This window comes from Macaca mulatta, chromosome 14 (assembly GCF_049350105.2).
Source record: "Macaca mulatta isolate MMU2019108-1 chromosome 14, T2T-MMU8v2.0, whole genome shotgun sequence".
NCBI classification, from domain to species: domain Eukaryota; kingdom Metazoa; phylum Chordata; class Mammalia; order Primates; family Cercopithecidae; genus Macaca; species Macaca mulatta.
In genome coordinates this window covers 107,964,481-107,971,991 of record NC_133419.1, presented here as the reverse complement: position 1 = coordinate 107,971,991, position 7,511 = coordinate 107,964,481, and positions in this window count along the sequence as shown.

Sequence of the window (7,511 nt, the reverse complement as noted above, 5' to 3'; positions counted from 1 at the left end):
GATAAGACATGAAAGGTAGATTGAGAGGCTCTGTATTAGTTATATATTACCATGTAACAAGTTACTTTAAAACTTAAGTCTTAGAAGACACTTATGTCTCATGGTCTCTGCAGGTCAGGATTTTAGCTTGGTGGTTTTGGCTCAGGATTTACTATGAGGTTGTAGTGCAGGTGTTAGTTGAAAATGCAGTCATCTGAAGGATTGACTGGAACTAGAGAAGGCACTTCTAAGCTCATGCAGCTAGTTGTTAGCTTGACAGCCAATTAAAATGGGAAGCTATTGGAGGTTTTTGAACAGAAGTGTTAGCATAGTTTTAACTGGATTACATTAGCTGCTGTTTGAGAATCACTTGGACGTAAGCAAGGGCAGAGATAGATCTATTAGAAGGCCATTGAAATAATCTAGGTAAGATGTCCTGATTACAGGCTCAGGGCAGCTGTGTAAGGTGATAAGAAATGCTCAGGGGCTAAGTATGTGTTGGCAATAGAGCCAGCAAGTTTTATTGATACATTGGATGTGGAATTTTAAAGCGTTATTTCTACAACAATAGAATTACATCTTTGTCAAAAATGTTGAAGTTTTAAACTGTTGTGTGTGTGTGTGTGTGTGTGTGTATGTGTGTGTTTACCATTAATGCATTTTTAATTGTTATGTAGTCAATTTGATCCATTTCCTTCTTCATGGTTTCTGAGTTATGTGTGCTTTCTAGGAAAGTTACCCTCTGTACTTTAAATTATGCAAAATATTTTCCTTCTTTTTTCCACTGAGTGTATATTAAGGTGTTGAGAGTGAAATAGGCCCTTATTTTTTATCCCTCTTTTAATGGCCATCCCAAATATCCACTGAATAATCAGAATTTGTCCAATTAAATGTGATTTGTTTAATTAACATTTTACTCTGTTTTATTTGTTGATATTGCATTAAATCTGCAGACAAATTCGGGGTATTTTATATTCTTTCTCGTATCTAAGAACAAGTCATATCTTTTTATCCATCCAAGTCTTAGTCACTGTCTTTCACTAAATAGCACCTTCATTATTTTTAGGTATTACATCTTTTCTATTGCTAGAGTGAGATCTATACAAATATATATTTTTAGCAGTTTTATTGAGGTAAAAAATAAAATACAAATCATAACATTTGTTATTCATCTTAGTATACAGTTCCATGAATTTTAGTAAATTGATATATTTCAATTCATATTTGAAGATTACCCAAGAAAGTGTCCTCATGTTCATTTGCAATCAATTCCTGTTCCTACCTCCAGCCCCAGGAACCACTGATATTTTATAAATGCAAGTAGAGAGTATGTAATATTTTGTTCTTGATTACATGTCAGCTGTTAACTTTACTGTTTTTAAAGAAGCAGCTCTAGTGTTTATTATGTTGTTATATATAGTATAAATTAGCTTAAGTCCATTAATTTTTTATCTTTATAATTGCTTTCTTCTCTTTTACTTGGCTTTATTTTGCTGTTATATTCCTAATCTATTAAAATGAGCTCTGAATTTATTTGCTATTATTCTTTCTTGCATAGTAATTGTTTAGTGTTATGAATATCTCTTGAGCTCTACTGAATCACATTCTGTAGGTTCTAATGTGTACATCACCCCCATTTTATTTTCTAAATCTTTCTACACTTTGGTTTATCTCTTTGGCCCATATTAAGAGAAAACTTTAATTTTTCAGTTGGTCAAGGTGTTGCTTCCTTCTTTTCTAAAAACATTTATTTATAGCTTTTTTTCTTTCTTTTTTTAACAATTGAAATGAGTGTAGCCTTTACTATTTCTACTTTTTAAAAATTTAATACACTTTCTGGTCCATTTTTATAAACATTTATTTGTCCCTGGAGTAGAAATTATATATTCGGTTGACTGCAGTACTCATATGTAAATGTGTTAGTATTATTAAGTATATAATTTATATGCTCAATGCATAAAAATCATTTAAGGTGCTTGCAAAAATGATGATTTCTGGGAACCACTCCCAGAAAACCTGGTTTCATAAGTCAGAGTAGAGACTTGAAATATATTTTGTTTTACAAGAATCCTAGGGAAGTTTGTTGCAAGAGGTCCTTGGACCACACTTTGAAAAACTCTTCTCCATATTGTTACTTATTTTGATTATGTCCTTAATAGGTGAATTAGAAGCACCTTAATATATTATTGTACTTTCTGTTCTATTTTTGGGAGGATTGTATTTTGAAAAATGTTATACTATTTAATACATCAAAATTTATAAAAAGTTCACCTTTTATTGTTATCAGTTGCCCTTTGTTATCTCAATTTTTCTTTTGAAACCCTGGTTGATATGAATATCCAACTTCTAGTTTCCCTGTGTGTTTGCGTGTGTATTTTCCTAGTAAAATTCTTCCATTTTATTTCCGGTCTTTCTAAATGACTTTGATGTGCATGCATTTCTTATGGACAGATTTTTTTTTTTTTTTTTTTTTTTTTTTTTTTTTTTTTTTTTTTTTTTTTACCCAGTCTGAGAATGTTTTCCTTTAATAGTTCAGTTTTTCTCAATTTCATTATGATAGATATGTGTGGTCTTGGCCTGTCATCGTATATTGGAAAAATGAGACTTTGTGTTGGTTTTAGATTAGAAAGTGTCAGAAGTACTTCTGTTTACTTCAAGCTTGTCATAAAAAGCTGCAGCAGGGATCAGTAATTATAAAACCAATCTAAATCACCAGAAGTTACACTGAGCTTTTATAGTGTGTGTCTAATAGGACTTAATCCAAGGTGAGAAAAGAGAGGAGATGAAAGAAAATTTGCAGTGAATTCTCTTGCATTTGAAATGTATAGACACAATTATAAATTATAAAAATATTAGCTAAGTTTATAAAATTATCTAAAACATCTTTCACAAACCTTGAGATCCATATACTTAGAGTACCACTTTCATTTTTTAACTTTACAGAGTTATATAATATATAATAAACTGATTCTATTTAAAGTATATAATTTGATAAATTTTGGTATATGAATATACACTTGAAACCATAACCACTATCAAATTAATGAATACATCCATTGCCCTCAAGATTCTCCTCAAGTCCCTTTGTAAATCTTCCCTCTCCGTCCACATCCTTGACATCTTCAATCAAACACTGCTGTACTTCCTGGAATTATGAATTACTTTGCATTTTCTAGAATTTTAAATAAATGAAATCATACAGAAGAAGCTACTCTTATGTCTGTCTTCTGTCACTTAGCGCCTAATTATTTTGAGATTCATTTATGTTGTTGGATATATTGATTGTTCATTCCTTTTGGTGAGTAGTATTCCTTTCTATGGATGTACTACAATTTGTTTACCCATTCACCTGTTGATAGGTTGTTTCTGATCTTTGGCTATTGCAAATAGAATTGCTATGAACATTCGTGTACAAGTCTTTGTTGTGAACATTTGCTCAACTACTAGTCTTAGATAAACATCTAGGGGTGGAATGGATGAGTCGTATGGTAGGTGTATGTTTATTTTAAGAAACTGCAAAACTGTTTTCCAAAGAGGATGTACCATTTTATATTCCTGCAAACAATGTATGAGAGTTCTAGTTGTTCTACATATTTACTAATATTTGATATGATCAAGTTTTTAAATTTTAGCCATTCTACTGAGTGGTATTTCACTGTGAATTTAATTTAAATATCCCCAATAACTAAGGATGTTGATACTTTTCTCAGGTGCTTATTTATTAATTCATATATTATCTTTGATGAAGTGTCTGTTTTAATCTTTAATTTTTTTCTATTTTAATAACTTTAAAGGTACAAGTGGTTTTTGGTTACATGGATGAATTGTATGGTAGTCAAGCCTAGGATTTTACTGCACTCATCACCTGAGTAGTGTACATTATACCCAATAGGTCATTATTTAGCCCTCACCCTGCTCCAGCTTTCCCCGATTTTGAAACTCCAGTGTCCATTATATCATGCTGTATGCCATTGTGTACCCATAGCTTAGCTCCCACTTATAGGTTAGAATATGGGGGGTTTGTTTTTTGATTCCTGAGTTACTTCACAGAATAATAGCCTCCAGTTCCATACAAGTTGCTGCAAAAGACATTATTTTGTTCTTTTTTAATGGCGGGGTAGTATTCCATGGTATGTGTATATGTGTGTGTGTGTGTGTGTATAGTGTGTGTATATATAGTGTATATATATAATGTGTGTGTGTATATATAGTGTGTATATGTGTATATATACACAACGTTGTCTTTTTCCACTCATCAGTTGATGGGCACTTAGGTTAATTCCATATATTTGCAGTTGTGAATTGTGCTGCTATAAACATGTGCATGCAGGTGTCTTTTTGATATAGTGACTATTTTTCCTTTGCGTAGATACCCAGTAGTGAGATTGCTGGATGCATGGTAGATATACTTTTAGTTCTCTAAGAAATCTCCTTACTGTTTGCCATAGAGGTTTTATTAATTTACATTCCTACCACTAGTGTATAAGCGTTCCTTTTTCACCATATCCATGCCAACATCTATTGTTTTTTTACTATAATAATGACCATTATGGCTGGGGTAAGGAGGTATCTCGTTGTGTTTTAATTTGCATTTCCCTGATGATTAGTGATATTGAACATTTTTTTCATATGTTTGTTGCCCATTTGTATATCTTCTTTTGAGAAACGTCTGTTCATGTCCTTTGCCCACTTTTTAATGGGATTGTTTGTTTTTTCTTGCTGATTTGTTTGAGCTCTTTGTAAATTCTAGATATTAGTCTTTTGTTGTATGCATAATTTGCAAATATTTTCTTCCATTCTGTAGGTTGTCTGTTTACTCTGATAATTTCTTTTGCTGCATGGAAACCTTTTACCTTAAATAGATCCCAGTTATTTTTGTTTTTGTTGCATTTGCTTTTGGGGTCTTAGTCATAAGACCAATGTCCCGAAGAGTTTTTCTTAGGTTTTTTTTTTTTTTTTTTCCTCTAGAACTTTTATGATTTCTGGTCTTAGCTTTAAGTCTTTAATCCACCTTGAGTTAATTTTTTTTAATATGGTGAGAGATAGGGAATCAGTTTCATTCTTCTGTGTGTGGCTATCTAATTTTTCCAGCCCCATTTATTAAATAGGGTGTCCTTTCCCCAATTTATGCTTTTGTACACTTTGTCAAAGATCAGTTGGTTGTAAGTATTTAACTTTCTTTCTGGCTTTTCTAATATATTCCATTGGTTTATGTATCTACTTTAATACCACTACCATGCTGTTTTGGTTACTTCAGTCTTGTAGTATAGTTAGAAGTCAGGTAATGTTATCCCTCCAGATTTATTCTTTTTCCTTAAGATTACTTTGGGTATTCAGGCTCTTTTTGGTTCCATATGAATTTTAGGATTTTTTTCTGATTCTGTGAGAAATGATGTTGGTATTTTGATAGGAACTACATTGAATCTGTAGATTGCTTTGGGCAGTATGGCCATTTTCATGTTCCAATCCATGAATATGGGATGTATTTCCATTTATTTGTGTCATCTATGATTTCTTTCAGCAGTGTTTGGAATTCTTGTAGAGATCTTTCAACTTCTTGGTTAAGTATATTCCTAGGTATTTTTGTCAGCTATTTTAAAAGGGATGGAATTCTTAATTTGATTCTCAGCTTGGTTGTTGTTAGTGTATAGTGGTGCTATTGATTTGTGTTCATTGATTTTGTAACCTGAGACTTTACCAAATTCATTTATCAGATCTAGGAGTCTTTTGGAGGAGTCTTTAGGGTTTTTTAGGTATAAGTTCATATCATTGGCAGAGATAGTTTGACTTCCTCTTTTCAAATTGGATGTCCTTTGTTTCTTTCTCTTGCCTGATTGCTCTGGCTAGAACTTCTAGTACTATGTTGTATAGAATTGGTGAAAGGGGTCATCCTTTTCTTGTTCCAATTCTTAAGGGGAATGCTTTTAACTTTTCCTAATTTATTATGATGTTGGCTGTAGTTTTGTCATATGTGGTTTTTATTATTTTGAGGTAAGTCCCTTCTATGGCTAGTTTATTGAGGATTTTTATCATAAAACAGTGGCAAATTTTATCAAATGCTTTCTCTGCACCTATTGAGATGATCATATTTTTTTTTTCAATTCTGCTTATGTGATGAATTACATTTATTGACTTGCTTATGTTGAACCATGCCTGTGTCCCTGGAATGAAACCCACTTGATCATGGTGAAATTTTTTTTTTTTTTTTTTTTTTTTTTTTTTTTTTTGATGTGCTCTTGGATTCAGTTTGCTTGCAATTTGTTGAGGATTTTTACATCTATATTCACTAGGGGTCTTTGTCTGTAGTTTTTTTTTGTTTTTTTTTTTTTGTTTTTTTTTTTGGGTAATATTCATTCCTGGCTTTGGTATCAGGTTAATATTTGCTTTGTAGGATGAGTTAGGGAGTATTCTCTCCTTCTCAATATCTTGAAAAAGTTTTGGTAGAATTGATACCAATTACTCTTTGAATGTCTGATAGAATTCAGCTGTGAATCCATCTGGCTCTGTGATTTGTTGTTGTTGTTGGCAGTTTTAAAATTACTGATTCAGCCTCACTGCATGTTATTGGTCAGTTCAGAATTTCTATTTATTCTTTATTCAAACTAGGTGAATTGTGTGTTTCCAGGAATTTATCCATGTCCTCTAGCTTTTCTAGTTTGTGTGTATAGTGTTGTTCATAGCAGTCTCAAATGATCTTTTGTATTTTTGTGACGTACATTGTAGTGTCTTCATTTCCATTTCTAACTGAGCTCATTTGAAACTTCTCTCTTCTTGTTTAATATAACTAGTCGTCTATCAATTTTGTTTATATTTTCACAGAACCAGGTTTTTGCTTCATTGATCTTTTGTATCTTTTGTGGTCTCAATTTTATTTAGTTCTTCCCTGATCTTTATTATTTCTTTTCTTTTGTTAGCTTTGGGTTTTTTGAAAACTTTTAAAATTTCTATCTTGATTTCATTATTAACCCCCAAACCACTCAGGAGTGGATTATTTAATTTCCATTTATTTGTATAGGTTTGAGGGTTCCTTTTGGTATTGATTTCTAATTTTACTCTGTTGTGGTCTGAGAAGATACTTGATATGATTTCAACTTTTACAGATTTATTGAGACTTGTTTTGTGGCCTAGAATATGATTTATCTTGGCAAATGTTTCATGTGCTGATGAGAGTAATGTATATTCTGCAGTTCTTGAGTAGAATGTTCTGTAAATATCTGTTGGTTTCATTTATTTTAGAGTGCAGTTTAAATCCAGTGTTTCTTTGTTGACATTCTGCCGCAATGATCTGTCTAGTGCCATCTGAGGAGTATTAAAGTCCCTCATTATTATTGTGCTGCTGTCTCTTTTTATAGGTCTGGTAGTAATTGCTTTATGAATCTGGGAACTCTGGGGTTAGGTGCATACATATTCAGGATTGTTGTATCTTCTAGTTGAGTTGTTCCTTTTATCATTATATAATGACCTGCTTTGTCTTTTTTTCCTATTATTGTTTCAAAATCTGTTTTATCTGATATGAGAAAAACTACTCCTGC